We start from the raw sequence: 19,866 nt of genomic DNA, 5'->3' as shown, positions 1-19,866 counted from the left end.
CCCACCCCTCAGCCATAATAAACTTGGGTACCGGTACTCATTTCACTTTCTTACCGTACGGTACCCTGCGGCAAGATCTTCTCCTGTTGCTTAGCAGCCGGGGGCAGGGACATGTCCGTGACGTCGGCCGTGCATACGCGCTGACGTTTTAGAACGTCAGCGTCCCTGCCCCGGCTGAATTACGGTAAGCTAATTTGCCGCGGGACCAGCCAAAGGAGGCGGGGAGGGGGTGGCCGAGGGGGGCTGTGGGGTATGCGGGCATTACTGGGGTGCGCGGGTGGATGTGGAATCTGCGGGCATTACCGCACTGTGGTGGTCTGGCGCGGTGCCGAGTCCGCGGGCGTTACTGTGGTGGCCGGGGGGGAAGGTGTGTGGAGTCTGCAGGCATTACTGTGGTGGCCATGTGTGGTCTGCGGGCATTACCACTGGACTAGGTCTTATTTTCGGGGTAGGGCTTATATTGCAGCCCTACCCCATAATCCTGCTAGGTCTTACTTTCGGGGTAGGGTTTATTTTCGGGGAAACACGGTAGTTCCTGAAACACAGTCAGGAGCATGCATCAGCAGTACACCAGAGTGTTTCATATCCCCTTACATTGAAAGATAAATCTTGAAATTTCTATTAAGCGTATATTTAGCTTGTGCTAAACATCCAAAAATGTAAGGCCCAAGCCCAGAAGCATCAGTAAGCCAGGTAATTCCTGAATGACACAGGAGCAGTCAGAGCAGGCATCAGCAGTACACCCGAGGGTTTCATAACCCCTTTACATTGAAAGATCAATGTTGAAATTTCTATTAAGCATGTATTTAGCTCGTGCTAAACATCCAAAAGTTTAAGGCCCAAGCCCAGAAGCATCAGTAAGCCAAGTAATTCCTGAAAGACACAGGAGCAGTCAGGAGCAGGCATCCTCAGTACACCAGAGGGTTTCATAACCCCTTACATTGAAAGATCAATGTTGAAATTTCTATTAAGCATGTATTTAGCTAGAGCTAAACATCCAAAAATGTAAGGCCCAAGCCCAGCAGCATCAATAAGCCAAGTAATGAATGACTTTAAGCCTACTGGAACTGAGGAACTTCAAAATGGTAAATCTACCACTTGGGATAGTCAGTCAATTTCAACAGCCGGTGTTCAGTATCCACAGTTCCCTGTTTCTGCTAGTCCTTGGCAATATTCATTTTATTACTGGTCTGGTATCAACTTGGCAATAATGCTGGGAGAGTAACTCAAGGATAGCCACATGTTTCCTACAATACACAGTCAATATATGGAGACCATATAGTCGCTGAACGACACAGCCTGGAGGTGGCTGAAGCATGAGGAGACCATATAGTGCACAATAGTGCCTCACAATCTCTCAGAATAAAAGGTGAATTTTGAAATTTCCATTGAAGATGTATGGTACCTAGTGCTACCATAAACATATATAGATAATGTCCTAGGCCCAGCAGCATCACTAAACTATATAGTTGCTGAAACACACAGCCTGGAGTATGCATCAACATGATTTTACAAGAGGGCTTCACAACCCCTAATATTAAAATGTTAATGTTAAAATCTGTATGCAAGATGTATGTTAGCTAGTGCTAACCTCAAACAATTTTAGGCACAGGCCCAGCAGCATCACTAAACCATATAGTTGCTGAAACACACAGCCTGGAGGTGGGGAAAGCATAAGGAGCCCTTATAGTGTCTGAATGGTACAGCCTGGAGTTGGCCAAAGCATGAGGAGACCATATAGTGGCTGAATGGCACAGCCTGGAGTTGGCAGAAGCATAAGGAGACAAAATAGTGGCTGAATGAAACAGCCTGAAGGTGGCATCAGCAGCATCAGGAGTCCTGAAAGTGACCCGGTGACAGAGTGGTGCGGTGGGTGGCAGTACCCGGTGTTGAAGGTGGCTGGAATGTTTGTAACTGGGGAGCAGTGCCTTAAGTCTGTTTGGCCCTATCCATATTTCTGCAGTGTAGGTGTCATTCTACTCTGATGCATCTGGCATTGGTGGATAGAAATCCTGGCTGATCCATGCCTAATTCATCTTCACAAAATCAGTCTCTCCACATTTTTCGTGGACAGAGAGTTCTCCTTGGGGTGACTATGGCGCCCGCCACACTAAACACCTGCTCTGATGCCACACTACTGGCTGGGCAGGACAGCTTTTCCAGGGCAAACAAATCCAGTTTGGCTGCCCAGAAGTCCAGCAGATCTTCAAGGTGTGTTTTCATGGGCATGTCAAGGTATGCCACCTGCTGGTTCAGGTCCTGCTCCATGTCTACCTGCTGCTGATGTTTAACGTGCATTGTGGGCAAATTGTTTGAAGGATTTATAAGGGATTACATACAGGAATACATAGGGGATAATTGTATTATAAGTGATAGCCAGCATGGGTTTACTAAGGATAGAAGTTGTCAAACCAATCTAATTTGCTTTTATGAAGAGGTGAGTAAAAGCCTTGACAGAGGAATGGCTGTTGATATAGTGTTTCTTGGTTTTGCTAAAGCGTTTGATACTGTCCCTCACAGACGTCTGACAGGTAAGTTAAGGTCTTTGGGTTTGGAAAATTTTGTTTGTAACTGGATTGAACACTGGCTCATGGATCGTACCCATAGAGTGGTGGTCAATGATTGGTACTCTGATTGGTCCCCGGTTATTAGTGGTGTACCCCAAGGTTCAGTACTGGGCCCGCTGTTGTTTAATTTATTTATCAATGATATAGAGGATGGTATTAACAGCTCTGTTTCTATCTTTGCAGATGACACCAAGCTTTGTAGCACAGTACAGTCTATAGAGGATGTGCATAAGTTACAAGATGACTTGGATAGACTAAGTGTCTGGGCATCCACTTGGCAAATGAGGTTCAATGTGGATAAATGTAAAGTTATGCATCTGGGTACTAATAACCTGCATGCATCGTATGTCTTAGGGGGGGATTAAACTGGCAGAGTCACTGGTAGAGAAGGATCTGGGTGTACTTGTAGATCACAGACTACAGAATAGCATGCAATGTCAGGCTGCTGCATCCAAGGCCGGCAGGATATTGTCATGTATAAAAAGAGGCATGGACTCGAGGGACAGGGACATAATACTTCCCCTTTATAAAGCATTGGTACGGTTTTGGGCACCTGTCCATTAAAGTGACACTGCGGAGTTGGAAAGGGTGCAGAGACGCGCGACTAAACTAATATGGGGCATGGATCATCTTAGCTATGAGGAGCGATTAAAGGAGTTACAATTGTTTAGTCTTAAGAAGAGACGTTTAAGGGGGGATATGATAAACGTATATAAGTATATTAATGGCCCATACAAAAAATATGGAGAAAAACTGTTCCAAGTTAAACCCCCCCCAAAGGACGAGGGGGCACTCCCTCCGTCTGGAGAAGAAAAAGTTTAGTCTAAAGGGGCGACACGCCTTCTTTACCGTGAGGACTGTGAATTTATGCAATCGTCTACCTCAGGAACTGGTCACAGCAGGAAAAATTAACAGCTTTAAAACAGGATTAGATACATTCCTGGAACAAAATAACATTAATGCTTATGAAGAAAATCCCATCCCTTCCCCAATATCGCGCCACACCCCTACCCCTTAATTCCCTGGTTGAACTTGATGGACATATGTCTTTTTTCGACCGTACTAACTATGTAACTATGTAACTATATGTAGGAGAGGGAACAGCATAGGGCACAGGCAATGGGAGGGCAGGGACTGCTCCCGTGCCATGCCAACTGAGGGTTGTGTCTGAAGAACCCACCGACTGTGATGAAGTGGATGACCATGTTAACCAATCGACGACCGCAGATGGGTTGCTGGTCGAGACACGACCGCTGGCTGATAACGGGAGCTCAGGCTTCTCGCTGTGACTCCTGCTGCCACTTGCCCCTAGTCTGCTGCCAACTCTGCCTAAAGTATTTAGGCCTCTGCCACTCCTCTGTGCACGTCCTGGCACTTCTCTGCCTGACATATTTAGTGGGTATATGAGGGTATTACATTATGCTTCACTACTCTTAAAACAGTATTTGTCTAGAAAAGCAGCAGGTGATTACTTTTGGCTGTCCTTTCATAGTTACATAGTTACATAGTTAGTACGGTCGAAAAAAGACATATGTCCATCAAGTTCAACCAGGGAATTAAGGGGTAGGGGTGTGGCGCGATATTGGGGAAGGGATGGGATTTTATATTTCTTCATAAGCATTAATGTTATTTTGTTCCAGGAATGTATCTAATCCTGTTTTAAAGCTGTTAATTGTTCCTGCTGTGACCAGTTCCTGAGGTAGACCGTTCCATAAATTCACAGTCCTCACGGTAAAGAAGGCGTGTCGCCCCTTGAGACTAAACTTTTTCTTCTCCAGACGGAGGGAGTGCCCCCTCGTCCTTTGGGGGAGGTTTAACCTGGAACAGTTTTTCTCCATATTTTTTGTATGGGCCATTAATATACTTATATACGTTTATCATATCCCCCCTTAAACGTCTCTTCTCAAGACTAAACAATTGTAACTCCTTTAATCGCTCCTCATAGCTAAGATGATCATTGCCCCATATTAGTTTAGTCGCGCGTCTCTGCACCCTTTCCAACTCCGCAGTGTCCCTTTTATGGACAGGTGCCCAAAACTGAACAGCATATTCCAGGTGAGGCCGTACCAATGCTTTATAAAGGGGGAGTATTATGTCCCTGTCCCTTGAGTCCATGCCTCTTTTGATACATGACAATATCCTGCCGGCTTTGGAAGCAGCAGCCTGACATTGCATGCTATTCTGTAGTCTGTGATCTACAAGTACACCCAGATCCTTCTCTACCAGTGACTCTGATAGTTTAATCCCCCCTAAGACATACGATGCATGCAGGTTATTAGTACCCAGATGCATAACTTTACATTTATCCACATTGAACCTCATTTGCCAAGTGGATGCCCAGACACTTAGTCTATCCAAGTCATCCTGTAACTTATGCACATCCTCTATAGACTGTACCGTGCTACAAAGCTTGGTGTCATCTGCAAAGATAGAAACAGAGCTGTTAATATGATCCTCTATATCATTGATAAATAAATTAAACAACAGCGGTCCCAGTACTGAACCTTGGGGTACACCACTAATAACCGGGGACCAATCAGAGTACGAATCATTGACCACCACTCTCTGGGTACGATCCATGAGCCAGTGTTCAATCCAGTTACAAACTAAAATTTCCAAACCCAAAGACCTTAACTTACCTGTCAGACGTCTATGAGGGACAGTATCAAATGCTTTAGCAAAATCCAGGAACACTATATCCACAGCCATTCCTCTGTCAAGGCTTCTACTCACCTCTTCATAAAAGCAAATTAGATTGGTTTGACAACTTCTATCCTTAGTAAACCCATGCGGGCTATAACTTATAATACTATTATCCCCTATGTATTCCTGTATGTAATCTCTTATAAGTCCTTCAAACAATTTACCCACAATGCACGTTAAACTTACCGGTTTATAGTTTCCTGGGGAAGACCTAGAGCCTTTTTTGAAGATTGGCACCACATTCGCCTTGCGCCAGTCCCTTGGCACAATACCAGACACCAGAGAATCTCTAAATATCATGAACAGGGGTACAGATATTACTGAACTTACCTCTCTAAGAACTCTTGGGTGCAATCCATCTGGCCCTGGAGATTTGCTTACATTTATATCACTTAACTTACCTTGTACCATCTCTACATTAAGCCAGTTCAGTACATTACATGATGTGTTACCAGCACTGACCTGGCCAATGTCAGCTCCTTTTTCCATAGTGTATACAGAACTAAAGAACCCATTCAGTAGCTCTGCTTTCTCTTGATCGCCTGTGACAACCTCCCCATTATCATTATTAAGGGGTCCTACATGCTCTGTCCTTGGTTTTTTTGCATTTATATATCTAAAAAAATATTTAGGATTAGTTTTGCTTTCTTTGGCCACCTGTCTCTCGTTTTGAATTTTTGCTGTTTTTATAACATTTTTACAGATTTTATTATGCTCTTTGTACTGTTTAAATGTTATCGCTGACCCATCAGATTTGTATTTTTTGAAGCCTTTTTTTTTGTTTTATATTGCTCTTTTAACATCATTTGTCAGCCATGTAGGATTTAGTTTTAATCTTTTATATTTGTTCCCCTTTGGTATATATTTAGCTGTATAGTTATTTAGAGTTGATTTAAAGATGTCCCATTTACCTTCTGTATCAGTATTTGACAACACCTCCCCCCAGTCTATGTCCTGTAGTGCAGCCCTCAGCCCAGGGAAATTTGCCTTTTTAAAGTTATATGTTTTTGCCTTCCCCGCCTGTCTTTGTTTTCTACATTTTAAGTCAAAAGTAACTATATTGTGGTCGCTATTACAAAGGTTTTCCTGCACAGTTACATTACCAACCAGCTCTGCGTTGTTGGAAATGATCAGATCCAACAAGGCATCACTTCTTGTTGGGTCCTCCACAAACTGGCCCATAAAATTATCCTGCAATAAATTTAGGAATTGACGCCCCCTTGTAGTTTTAGCCAACCCCGGATCCCAATCTATATCTGGATAGTTAAAATCTTCCATTATTACCACTGTACCTGCCCCGGTGGCCCTCTCTATTTGTTTATGTAGCCGAACTTCTATCTCTTCAGTGATATTAGGGGGTCTGTAGATTACCCCAAATATTATTTTTTCAGTATTTCCCTCCTTTTGTAATTCTACCCACAGTGATTCCACCTCCTCAAAATCATCACACACTATGGCATCGTTCACACTGACTTTCATACCACTTCTTACATACAGACAGACTCCACCACCTTTTCTGTTCATTCTATCCCTGCGAAACAATGTAAACCCCTGCAGATTAACAGCCCAGTCATGCGAGGAGTCCAGCCATGTCTCAGTGACCCCAACTATATCAATATGTTCCTCCAGTATAAAGGCCTCATGCTCCCCCATTTTATTTGCTAGGCTTCTGGCATTTGTGAACATACACTTTGCATTTCCATCCTTTATGATATTGGGGTTAATGGGATTCAAGGGTGTAAGTTTTATTTTCCTATGAAGCCTATTCCTATTAACAATTCTAACCCCTCCCTCCGCTCCACCCCCAGGTACATTTATAATTCCCACCTCTCTATCTACACTATCTTCCCCCTCTTTGCTGTAGGTTCCCTCCCCCCAAGTCCCTAGTTTAAACACTCCTCCACCCTTCTAGCCATCTTCTCCCCAAGCAAAGCTGCACCCTCCCCATTGAGGTGCAGCCCGTCCCTACGGTAGAGCCGGTAACCGACAGCGAAGTCAGCCCAGTTCTCCATGAACCCAAACCCTTCCTTCCTACACCAGCTTCTGAGCCACTTGTTTACCTCCCTTATCTCCCGCTGCCTCTCTGGTGTGGCTCGTGGTACTGGTAATATTTCAGAAAATACTACCTTGGAGGTCCTTGCCTTAAGCTTGCGGCCTAAGTCCCTGAAATCATTTTTAAGGACACTCCACCTACCTCTTACTTTGTCATTGGTGCCAATATATACCATGACTGCTGGGTCCTCTCCAGCCCCGCCCAGCAACCTGTCAACCTGATCCGCGATGTGCTGAACTCGTGCGCCAGGCAGACAACACACTGTTCGGCGATCCCGGTCTTTGTGACAGATTGCCCTGTCTGTCCCCCTAATAATTGAGTCCCCCACCACTAGTACCTGTCTGGCCTGCCCTGTACTCCTCCCTCCCTCCTTACTGGAGCAGACACCCCCTGGCGGTCAGAGGCGGTATCCTGCTGCAGTTCTGCTAGCTTTGTAATGGCAACCCTCTCATCTGCCAAGCGGGCAAACTTGTTGGGGTGTGCCAGTTCAGGACTAGCCTCCCTGACACTTTTTCCCCTACCCCTCTTTCTAACTGTAACCCAGCTAACTGCCTGACTGTCCTGCAACTCCGTCCCACTGTCCTCCCCACCTCTATTCCCGAGAGTGCCTGCTCAGTGAGCACGAGACTCCTCTCCATGTTGTTAATGCTTCTCATTGTTGCCAGTCGCCCCTCTAGATGCAGGATCTGGGCTTCCAAACGGACAACTAGCACACATCTCGCACAACAATATGCACCTTCAAACTGTTGTTCAAGGATTGCATACATTGAACAGGATGTACATTGGATTGCATTTTCCAACATGGAGGCCATCTAGTTATGGGGATTTCACAAATGTATAGGAAAAAACAGACAGTCAAAATTACACTTAAAATTTGTTGTAGACCTTGTGGGTTCAGAAATTAACACTCACAGCGATCTCAACCTCCTGCTTTCAAACTCCTGTTTTTGTAACTCCTCTTTCGCGCCCCCTCTTACACAGCAACACTCAGAAGAGCAAGCTCTCAATAAGAGTCCCAAGCTAAGATTTATACACCTGTGCCCAATCTACTCCTCCTCCCCCTAGAGGTGGAACAGAGAAAAAAAAATAAAAAATGAAAAAGGGTGTTTAAACTCTAACAGTTATCCCACTATGTGCAAAAGAGAAAGACTTACCCAAAATATGAATGTGAACTATAGGCAGTCGCACCCACTCCACAGATTCACTCGGCACAACAGATAATCACAGTTTTTGTAACTCCTCTTTCACGCCCCTTCTTACACAGCAACACTCAGAAGAGCAAGCTTTCACAGTATGTAGGCCCTTGACAGATTAACAAGTACAAAATGGTACACTACTTAGATGTAGGTTTGTGATTTGCACATATGAGGGCAAAAAAATATGCTATAATACGCCAAAAAAACTCAGTATTTTTGTAAAACACCAGCCGGTGAGTACTGTTGCTTGGACTTTCACAGTATGTAGGCCCTTGAAACATTAACAGGTACAAAATGGTACACTAATTAGATGTACGTATGCGGTATGCACTGATGAGGGCAGAAAAATGCACTATAATACTCCAAAAAACTCAGTATTTTTGTAAAACACTCGCCGGTGCGTACTGTTTTTTGGACTTTAACCCCTTAAGGACCAAGGACATACTGGTACGTCCTTGGTCCTGCTCTCCTGACAGTAACACAGTACCCCGCGTCATATGACGGCGGGCCCGGCATCACAGTGAAGCCGGGACCCGCCTCTAATAGCACGCAGCGCCGATCGCGGCGCCGCGCGCTATTAACCCTTCGCTAAAGTGAAAGTGAAAGTTGCCGGCTAGCTCAGTCGGGCTGTTCGGGATAGCCGCGGCTAATCGCGGCATCCCGAACAGCCTACAGGACAGCAGGAGGGCCCCTACCGGCAGAATCGTTGATCACTGGTTTCTTATGAGAAACCAGTGATCATTGATGAAAATTAGTGTGTGCAGTGTTATAGGTCCCTATGGGACCTATAACACTGCAAAAAAAAAGTGAGAAAAAAAAGTGAATAAAGATCATTTAACTCCTCCCCTATTAAAAGTTTGAATCACCCCCCTTTTCCAATAAAAAAAAAACACAGTGTAAATAAAAATAAAAATAAACATATATGGTATCACCGCGTGCGGAAATGTCCGATTTATGAAAATATATAATTAATTAAACCGCTCGGTCAATGGCGTGCGTGCAAAAAAATTCCAAAGTCCAAAATAGTGCATTTTTGGTCACTTGTTATATAATTTAAAAATGAATAAAAAGCGATCAATAAGTCCTATCAATGCAAAAATGGTACCGTTTAAAACTTCAGATCACGGCGCAAAAAATGTGCCCTCATACGGCCCCATACACGGAAAAAAAAAAAAGTTATAGGGGTCAGAAGATGACAATTTTAAACGTATTAATTTTCCTGCATGTAGTTATGATTTTTTCCAGAAGTCCGACAAAATCAAACCTATATAAATTAGGGTATCATTTTAATCGTATGGACCTACAGAATAAAGATAAGGTGTCATTTTTACCAAAAAATGTACTACGTAGAAACGGAAGCCTCCAAAATTACAAAAAGGTGTTTTTTTTTTCAATTTTCGGTTTCACCGTATACTTTTGGGCAAAATTACTGACATCATTACAAAGTAGAATTGGTGGCACAAATAATAAGCCATCATATGGATTTTTAGGTGCAAAATTGAAAGAGTTATGATTTTTTAAAGGCAAGGAGCAAAAAACGAATACGCTAAAACGGAAAAACCGTTGACAGATTAACAGGTACAAAATGGTACGTATGTAGGTATGTGGTATGCACGTATGAGGGCAAAAAAATTAGCTACAGTACACTTGGAAAATGTATTTTTGTAAAATACCAGCCAGTGATTACTTTTGCCAGGACTTTCCCAGTATCTAGACTTGTTACAGATTTACAGATACAAAATAGTAGACTGCTTTGATGTAGGTATGTGGTACTCACGTATGAGGGCAGACAAATGCACTACAGTCCGCTGAAAAAACATATTTTTGCACAGCAGCAGGACACAAGAGTGCAGCACCACAAAAAAAAAGGGGGATTAAACCCTAAATTGCACTCTGTCACAGAGTGTTAAGAATGGTGTGAACTGGTTTTTATACAGTCTACAGACTAGTATAAGTAGCAGATGATTTCTTGTGGAATAAATACACAGAATTGCACTGAAAAATCATTCCTGCCTCCTGTGGTAAGGTTCATGAAGTTCAGGCAGCTTCTTGATATATATGAGGAAACAAAAAGCTATCTGCTCCTCTCTGATAAAATGCTGAATGAAGTGACTGGTGGCTCAATGGCTGGCGTCAAAATCCTTCTCAATGACAACAAGCAATGCACTGCACTTCTCTCTGTCCACAACGCTGATGTGACTAGCAGTTGGTAGTGGAACGCTGCGGTACAATAAACACACACAGACATGCAGTCTGTCCTATCTATGCACTGTATATGGCATGAAATGAGCAGCCACAAAATGGCTGCTGATTATATAGGGCTGTGACATCACAGGGGTCAATGAATGCTGATAGACTGCATCCTGCATGTGATTCAGGGTCATCACGACTACCTCGCTTCCCGCCTTGCATTCCCGCCTTACCAGCATCCCCTGCCCCATGTACTGACATGTGGATCCGCCATTTTAGGTGTCCTGTAGCCTGGAACGCTGTAAAATGGAGTCTAATGAAGCAATTAGCGCGTTAGAATCGCGGCAATATTTTCATTCATTGCGAATCGAATAAATCCACAAATTCGTAGCGAATTGGGGTTCGTCTGCTTCGCTCATCTCTAGTAAGCAGGAGAAAAAGAAAGTCCCTTGGTGAGAACCGATAGCTGTGGTTGTGAGACAACCTTTGCTGATAGATTGAAGACTGAAATTGCTGTTATTTCCGTTCCACATTGTGCCTTGTGGCCCTTTTTGGACGCATGATGCTTCCGTCCTCCTTGTTGTTTTTTGCAGGCGTAGCTTTTTTGGGCTTGCATTTGGCTGGCAATGGAAATGAGGCAGCCTTAGGAGTCAAAGGATCCGGCATGGATTTACGGGACTCCGCTCCAGAGGAAACAGAATCTTTGTCTTTTTTGTTGAAAGTCACTCTTGTTTGTTGTTTTTGTTTTTATTGCCCTTATTGCAATTCTTTTTCAAAATTGATTTAGGTGTAGTTCCCATAATATTACGCTCTGGCCAATCGTATACATTATTCGATTTGTAGGCCTGGAGGTCTCGTAGGAACTTATTCTCCTTTATTTCCAAAATGGTGAGTTACAATTTTGCTATGTTCTCTGTTATTTTACAGTCACATTCAGCAAATAAGGGATGTGTATCATACTTGGCAATGGACAAGGTTTTGTATTGTTTTGTATTGTTCCATAATTTTCCCCTGTTAGCATTCTCTGTATAAATAAACTCTGTATTATTTGTTGAACCAACTTGCTTCCTGCCCGAATAGTTGCAAGGGATTTCCTATTCTAGGCAGGGGACGGGAGCCAATGGAATAAATCCAGTTAAGTTAAAGTTAATAAGTATGGAGACTGAAAAGACAATGCTTTTATGTAGTGGCAAACATTTTTTATGAAGATATTCTAATTGTGTATCATAGGTTTGAAGGTAATGCAAAATTATGCTGGCTGATAGTGGTTGTATAAAGCATATACTGTAGCTGTTAGTTAATGTCCGCTTAAAACTCTTATCTCTATTTCTCCTTTGTTTCCTTTGCTTTTCCTGGAATGTTAAGGAATGTCTGGGAGGGGTTTCTATGCATTTTAGGTCACATCTTCAGCATCCCTTTCTGTCCAGTTAAACAGGAGTCTGCCTTATTCTTCCTCTTAGTCACTGGAAAAATTCTCTCATTTTCCTTTCATAAAAAGTGTGTACTGGATTTCTATTAGTGGCAGATATTATTTTCTTTGCAATATTAGTTTTTTTTTTTTTGTTTAAAATGGCATGAGTAAAATCTTTGGATTTCCTACCTTAGTCTTATATGCTAGGTAAGTAATAAACAAATGTTATATGGACTGGTTGTATGTTGATAAAACATCTAAATATTTAGTTTTACTTGATTTGTATCCTGTTTTAATGACTATTTTTAGATTTGCTTAATATTTTTTGACAACATAATGTTTTACTCTATCAATTCTTATTTGTCTGCATTCCACTGATCCCATGAAATTTGTCAGTGTTTTATTTTTGTTGTTTTATTTTAATTCTACTCATGTCAAGTCAATGTATGTTAATGTTACTATTAGTTATGCTATCTCAGACACAAATTACAAATTATCTCTTACGGCCTACTAATATATCTTCTGTGACAATTTGTTTATCTAATTGCATGGAAACAGTAATTAAAAGATAAGAAAGGAGCCCCAATTGTTGATGTTGGAAATGTTTTTATCTTACACTAAAGGGCATTTTTAGCTGTAGAAATGTATGTTACAATTCTGTATGTTATACCCCTGTATTTGTATGGAACAATATGTTGGGCATTGTTTACGGAGGTACCCTATTGCAGCCAGAATTTATTTTTTATTTTTTGGCTCTTTATCTGTATCATTATTAGAGGTATTAGAACATAGCAATTTTAAAATGCTGTCCAGTAGAAGTTAGGTATTAAAAGTAACCACATAGTAAGACACATTTATTGGACTTTTGGACACAGTTTATTAGTTTACACAAAGTTACAAAATAATGCCTACTTTACAACTAATTTCTGCAATTCCCATAGTTTCATAGTTACATAGAATGCAAATAACTACAATTACAGGAAACAGTCATGAAAAGAAAAAATGCCTCTCTTGGCAATCTCCTGTCCCCTAGCCTTTTTTCCAATTGTGCTTCCCGAAAACAGACCTGGTTACTCTATAGTGGCAGTGTCCCTTGCGGCAAGTTGAAATTTCTAAAAATTTTAGGCTGAAAATACATGATTAAAACACAAGCTAATAATTATTAAAGGGGTATCCCCGTGGAAAACTTTTTTTTTTTTTTAATCATTTCTATTTAATTTTTTTTTATCCTTCCAGTACTTTTTAGTGGCTGTATATTAAAGAGAAATCCAAAAAAAAAATGCATTTCCTCTGATGTCATGACTAGAGATGAGCAAATCGAAGTTGACGAACCCGAATTTGTTACGAATTTCATGAAAAATTTGATTCGCAACGAATACGAATATCGCCGCGATTCTATCGCGTGAATCGCTTCATTAAACTCCATTTTACAGCATTTCAGGCTATTGGGGACCTAAGATGGTGGATCCACATGTGAGTACATGGGGCAGGGGATTATGTGAGGGCGGAAAACAGCAGCGGGAATGAAGGTAGGCGGGCTGACCCTGAATCACATGTGAGATGCAGCCTATCAGTGTTCACTGACCCCTGTGATGTCACAGCCCCTATATAATCGGCGGCCATCTTGCCTCTTTTCATTTAATCTATGCACTCAGATGGAGAGGACGGGACTGCGTGTGTGTGTGAATAGCTGATACCACAGCGTTACACTGCAACTGCTAGTCACATCAGCATTAGGGAAAGGCAGGAGTCCAGAGTGCTGTGCTGTTAGACTGAGAAGGATCATTGATTGCTAAACCTCCTATTCACGTTATTGAGCATTGCAGCAGAGAGGGGCATATAGCTGTCAGCTGCCTCATACAGATCTCAAAGCTGCCTGAACTTTCTGAAGCATCTTATCTCCTAATTGTTCAGCCCAATTGAGTTTATTTTTGTTTGCTCCACAAAACTTCTGCTGCTCAGAATTGTGTGACAGAGTGCAATTTAGGGTTTAATCCCTCAATTTTTTTTGTGGTGCTGCACTGTTGGGTTCTGCTGCTGTTCAGAAATACGTGATTGTTCAGTGGACTGTAGTGCATTTGCACCATTTTGTACCTGTTAATCTGTCAAGGGGCTGGCTACATACTGTGCAAGTCCAAACAATACTATTCACCAGCTGTTTTTTTTTTAAACAGTTTTTTCTGCGTATAGTTACACATATATAACTGCCCTTATCAGTGCATACCGCATAGGTACATGCAAGTATTGTACCATTTAGTACCTGTTAAGCTATCAAGGTGCTCCATACCGTCAAAGTCCAAACAATAGTATTCACCGGTTGGTGTTTTACAAAAATACTGAGTTTTTTCTGCTAATAGGCATATTACTGCCCTCATCAGTGTATACCGCATACGTACATCCAAGTATTGTACCATTTAGTACCTGTTAAGCTATCAAGGTGCTCCATACCGTCAAAGTCCAAACAATAATATTCACCGGCTGGTGTTTTACAAAAATACTGAGTTTTTTCTGCTAATAGGCATATTACTGCCCTCATCAGTGTATACCGCATACATACATCCAAGTATTGTACCATTTAGTACCTGTTAAGCTGTCAAGGTGCTCCATACCGTCAAAGTCCAAACAATAGTATCCACCGGCTGGTGTATTACAAAAATACAGAGATTTTTCTGCTAATAGTTAGGCATATTACTGCCCTCATCAGTGCATACCGCATAGATACATCCAAGTATTGTACCATTTAATACCTGTTAAGCTGTCAAGGTGCTCCATACCGTCAAAGTTCAAACAATAGTATCCACCGGCTGGTGTTTTACAAAAATACAGAGTTTTTTCTGCTAATAGGCATATTACTGCCCTCATCAGTGCATAACGCATACGTACATCCAAGTATTGTACCATTTAGTACTTGTTCAGCTGTCAAGGTGCTCCATACCGTCAAAGTCCAAACAATAGTATCCACCGGCTGGTGTTTTACAAAAATACACAGTTTTTTCTGCTAATAGGCCCTCATCAGTGCATACCGCATACGAACATCCAAGTATTGTACCATTTAGTACTTGTTAAGCTGTCAAGGTGCTCCAAACCGTCAAAGTCCAAACAATAGTATCCACCGGCTGGTGTTTTACAAAAATACAGAGTTTTTTCTGCTAATAGTTAGGCATATTATTTCCCTCATCAGTGCATACCGCATACGTAAATCCAAGTATTGTACCATTTAGTAGCTGTCAAGGTGCTCCAAACCGTCAAAGTCCAAACAATAGTATCCACCGGCTGGTGTTTTACAAAAATGCAGAGTTTTTTCTGCTAATAGGCCCTCATCAGTGCATACCGCATACGTACATCCAAGTATTGTACCATTTAGTACCTGTTAAGCTGTTAAGGTGCTCCAAACCGTCAAAGTCCAAACAATAGTATCCACCGGCTGGTGTTTTACAAAAATACAGAGTTTTTTCTGCTAATAGTTAGGCATATTACTGCCCTCATCAGTGCATACCGCATAGGTACATCCAAGTATTGTACCATCTAGTACCTGTTAATCTGTCAAGGGCCTACATACTGTTCAAGGACAGCCGTAAGGAAGCACCTGCTGCTGATCTAGACAAATACTGTTTAAAGAGTAGTGTAGCGTATTGTAATACCCTAATAAACGCACTAAGTATGTCAGGCAGAGAAGTGCCATGATGTGCACAGAGGAGGGGCAGAGGACTAAATACTTCAGGCAGAGTTGGCAGCAGACTTGGGGCGAGTGGCAGCAGGAGTCGCAGCGAGAGGCCTGAGCTCCCGTTATCAGCCAGTGGTCGTGTCTCCACCAGCAACCCATCTGCTGTCGTCGATTGGTTAACACGCTCATCCACATCATCACAAGTGACATCTGACACCCCCAGTCAACAGTCGGTTGGTTCCTCAGACACAACCCTCAGTTGGCATGGCCCGGGAGCAGTCCGTGTCCTCCCATTGCCTTTGTCCTATGCTGTTCACTCTCCTAAAGAAGTATCTTATGGTGTGGGTTCAGCTCCACTATTTACTGAGGACGATCCAATGGAGGACAGTCAGCAGCTACTGGACACCCAAGAAGGGGAGGAGACATGCGCCGCTTGCTCTGCTAGGCAGCCAAGTAGTGATGCAGAGAGTGACGTGGGAGGCGGTGTTGCAAGTGTTCAGGGATTTGAAGCAGACACTGTTGGGGAACCTGAGGAGAACATCAGTGACATGCACACAACTGTTGATGATGATGAAGCCGATCGCAATTGGGAGCCGGGTGCAGAAGGGGCTTCATCATCATCAGGAGAAGAGAGTTGCAGGTTGCCCTTGAGGCAGCAAGGCGGTAGCACGGTTGGCAGTCAGCGTGGTGGCAGTAGTGGAAATTCAGGAGCCAAACGTGCCAGGGGAAGACCAACTGCTTCTCGGCAGCCTACCTTTCCGGGAGGTAGTGGAACAGGGGTTCCTGCAGACGGTGCCAGTAAAAGTCAATTAGTGCGGATTGCGTGTGGGAAAATCAGCTACTCGACTGTGTGGAAGTTTTTCATAAGGCATCTGGAGGAGGTTCACGTAGCCACATGCATGATCTGTCGACAGAAGGTGAAGCGTAGCCAAGGTCCCAATGTCGGCACCACGGCCCTGCGTCAACACATGCTTCGCCACCATAAAGTGGCCTGGGAGAACCGTGGCTCCGATGTAGTGGTCCAGCCTGCTGCATCACCCAGTGGCCATCCGCTCCCTCCTTCATCCAGCCAAGGCTCCACCACCTCAGCCGAAGGGAGCTGTGTGTCAAACCCTCCTTCTGTCGCTCCTGCTTCTCCTGCTTTTAGTCAGCCATTCCGCCAACAATCCATCGGCGTAGCCACGTCCAAAATAACAACAGTATGCGCCCACTCATCCAACGACGAAGAAGTTGAATGTGCTCCTGTCCAAGTTGCTGGTGTTGCAGTCCCTCCCTTTTCAAGTGGTGGACTCTGCACCTTTCAGAGAATTGATGGCTTGTGCCGAGCCGAGGTGGAGAGTCCCAAGCCGTCATTTCTTTGCGAAGAAGGCAGTACCAGCCCTGCATAAGTTTGTACAAGAGAAGGTGGGCCAGTCCTTGAGCCTATCGGTGCGTTCAAAAGTGCACGGCAGAGCCGACGTGTGGAGCTGTAACTACGGGCAGGGACAATACTTGTCTTTTACGGCTCACTGGGTAAATGTGGTTCCTGCACAGCCACAACAGCAACTTGGACAGGTCACACCGCTTCCTCCTCCATGATCTTGCTCCCAGGCAGTTGGTCCTGTTACAGTGTGCGACGCCGCCTCCTCATGCTCCACCGTGTCCTCGGCCTCCACTGCACGCCCAAATCTCGGTGGCCATTCATCGTTCCATGTGTGTAGGGCACGGCGGTGTCAAGCTGTTCTTCACATGGTTTGCCTTGGCGAACGGAGTCACACAGGGGAGGAACTGCTAAAGTTCATTCGTAAAGAAATCCGAGTATGGCTTACTCCACGAAATCTGGAAATGGGAACCATGGTGACAGACAACGGGAAGAACATCGTGACTCATTCTGTGTCTTTTGGGAACTACTTGCCTCCCTGATGCCTCAGGCCTTGGGCCTTCAATTTTTGGATGTTTTGCAGTAGCTAATATATGCTTAATGCTAATTTCAACAATGATCTTTAAATTCTCGGCGCTCTGCTAGGGCCTTCTCCTACCCCGCCGGGCCGATCCGAGGACCTCACTAAACCATCCAATCGGTAGTAGAGACATGCGATGTGTACAAAGGGCAGGGACTTAATGAACCCGAGCCTATGACCGGCGCTTAGTTGTGATTCTTCTTTCCTGGCAAATAATTGCAATCCCTGATCCCTATCGCGAAGGGGGTTCAGCGGGTTACACGCACCTGTCGGTGAAAGATAGACACACGCTGGTCCGTTCAGTGTAGTGCGCGTGCAGCCCCGGACATCTGAGGGCATAACACACCTGTTATTGCTCGATCTCACGAGTGATCGTTCAATGTAAAGGGTTATTAAAGCCTCTTGGGTGCTGCTGATGCCTACTCCTGACTGCTCCTTTGTCTTTCAGGAAGTACTTGACTTCCTGATGCTTCTGGGCTTGGGCCTTTAATTTTAGGACTTTTGAAATACATATATACATGCTTAATTAAAATTTCAACATTTATGGTGCAATGTATGGGGTTATTAAACACTCTTGGGTAGTGTTTTTTTTTCAAATTTTCTGATAATTATCACAGTAATAAACTTGAATTTTCCACAATAATAACAATTACACCATTGAACGATTGTTGCGTGTGTTTTTTTAAGTAAAATTTTCCAAAAAAAATACGCAGAGGGATGAACTCTGCTTCTTATTTCATAAAAAATTATTTTATAGAAGAATGTCTTTTGGTGGTCCACCGTCCTGCATTATAGAGTCTTCTAGACTCTTGGATATGCGCTTGTTCTTAAACAAAGGTACAAAAACCAAAAATGGCCGGTCAGCGCTATGGAGATGTTGCGCCTACATCTTATGGCCACATGAGCCCTGTGGGTGCTTGTGAGATTAGGTCCTTTGTACCCACACGGCTGGGTCCGGGACACAAATTTTGATTTAAATTTCAAATAAAAAAATCACACATTTCAATGGTCTCCTCATGCTGCAGCCAACTCCAGGCTGCGTCATTCTGGTAATATATAGAGAGCACTCGCTGTCCTAAATTTTCGTAATTTTTTTTAATCAAAAGTGTTTGTCTTTTTTATTAGGGATTGTGAAGCTTTGGTGCGTACGCATGCATCAGCCAACTCCAGTCTGTGTCATTCAGGCAATATATGGTTTACTGATGGCGCTGCCAGGCCTGGGTCTGGGAATATCAAATTTTCTCATAGGTAGCACCCGCTATCCATAAGTCTTCCTCATAAATTTCTACAATTGTTGTTTTTTTTTTTTTTTTGAGGGATTGTGAAGCCCTAGTGTGTACTCATGCATCAGCCAACACCAGGGTGTGTCATTCATGCAACATATAGGTAGCACCTGCTGTCCTAAATATTCTTAAAATTATTTTAAAAATGATTGTTTTTTCTTTGGGATTCTGAAGCCCTGGTGTGTACTCAATGTTGCTTCCTGCTACACTCTGTCAGCCCGTTGGTCCTGTGACAGTGTGCTACTCCGCCTCCACATCCTCCTCTGTGTCTTAAGCCTCCACTGCCCGGACAAGTCTCAGTGGCCCTTCCATGTGTGCAGGTCACGGCGGTGTCACGCTGTTCTTCACATGGCTTGCCTTGGCGAGAAGTCTTGGAAACAATGGCCGGTCAGGGCAATGGAGACGTTTCGCCTAAATCTCACGGCGAGATTGGGGGCTTGTTGGATTTGGTCCTTCGCACACACACGCTGGGGTCCGGGACACGCAAATGTTGTTTTAAATTTCAAATAAAAAAATGATGGTGCTGCGAGGCCTGGGTCTGTTAATTTCACATTTTCTCATGGGTAGCACCCGCAATCCAAAATCTTTTTCAAAAATTTCTAAAATTGTGGTGTTTTTTTTTGGGGGGGGGGGGGGATTGTGAAGCCCTGGTGTGAACTCGTGCATCAGCCAACTCCAGGCTATGTCATTCAGGCAATACATGGGTTACTGATGCCGCTGTGGGGCCTGGGTCTGTTAATTTCAAATTTTCTCATAGGTAGCACACGCTATCCAAAATCTTTTTCAAAAATGTCTAAAATTGTGGTGTTTTTTTGGAGGGATTGTGAAGCCCTGGTGTGTACTCGTGCATCAGCGAACT

The 19,866-nt window shown here is 43.4% G+C and overlaps 1 protein-coding gene across 4 annotated transcripts in view; it reads left to right on the top strand.

Moving 5' to 3' along the window:
• Window positions 1-12,200: 12,200 nt before the first annotated feature.
• Window positions 12,201-19,866, top strand: part of LOC130290765 (protein Shroom4-like) — a 739,734-nt gene continuing 732,068 nt past the window's right edge. For 3 of the 4 annotated variants that reach the window (XM_056538830.1, XM_056538829.1, XM_056538826.1), the window contains exon 1: window positions 12,201-12,327. The gene's annotated coding sequence lies outside the window, so the exon portion shown is untranslated. The remainder of the gene's footprint in view (window positions 12,328-19,866) is intronic. The other variant, XM_056538827.1, reaches the window with a different exon arrangement.

This window comes from Hyla sarda, chromosome 9 (genome assembly GCF_029499605.1).
Source record: "Hyla sarda isolate aHylSar1 chromosome 9, aHylSar1.hap1, whole genome shotgun sequence".
Lineage (NCBI taxonomy): Eukaryota > Metazoa > Chordata > Amphibia > Anura > Hylidae > Hyla > Hyla sarda.
This window is presented reverse-complemented; position numbering and strand designations above follow the sequence as displayed.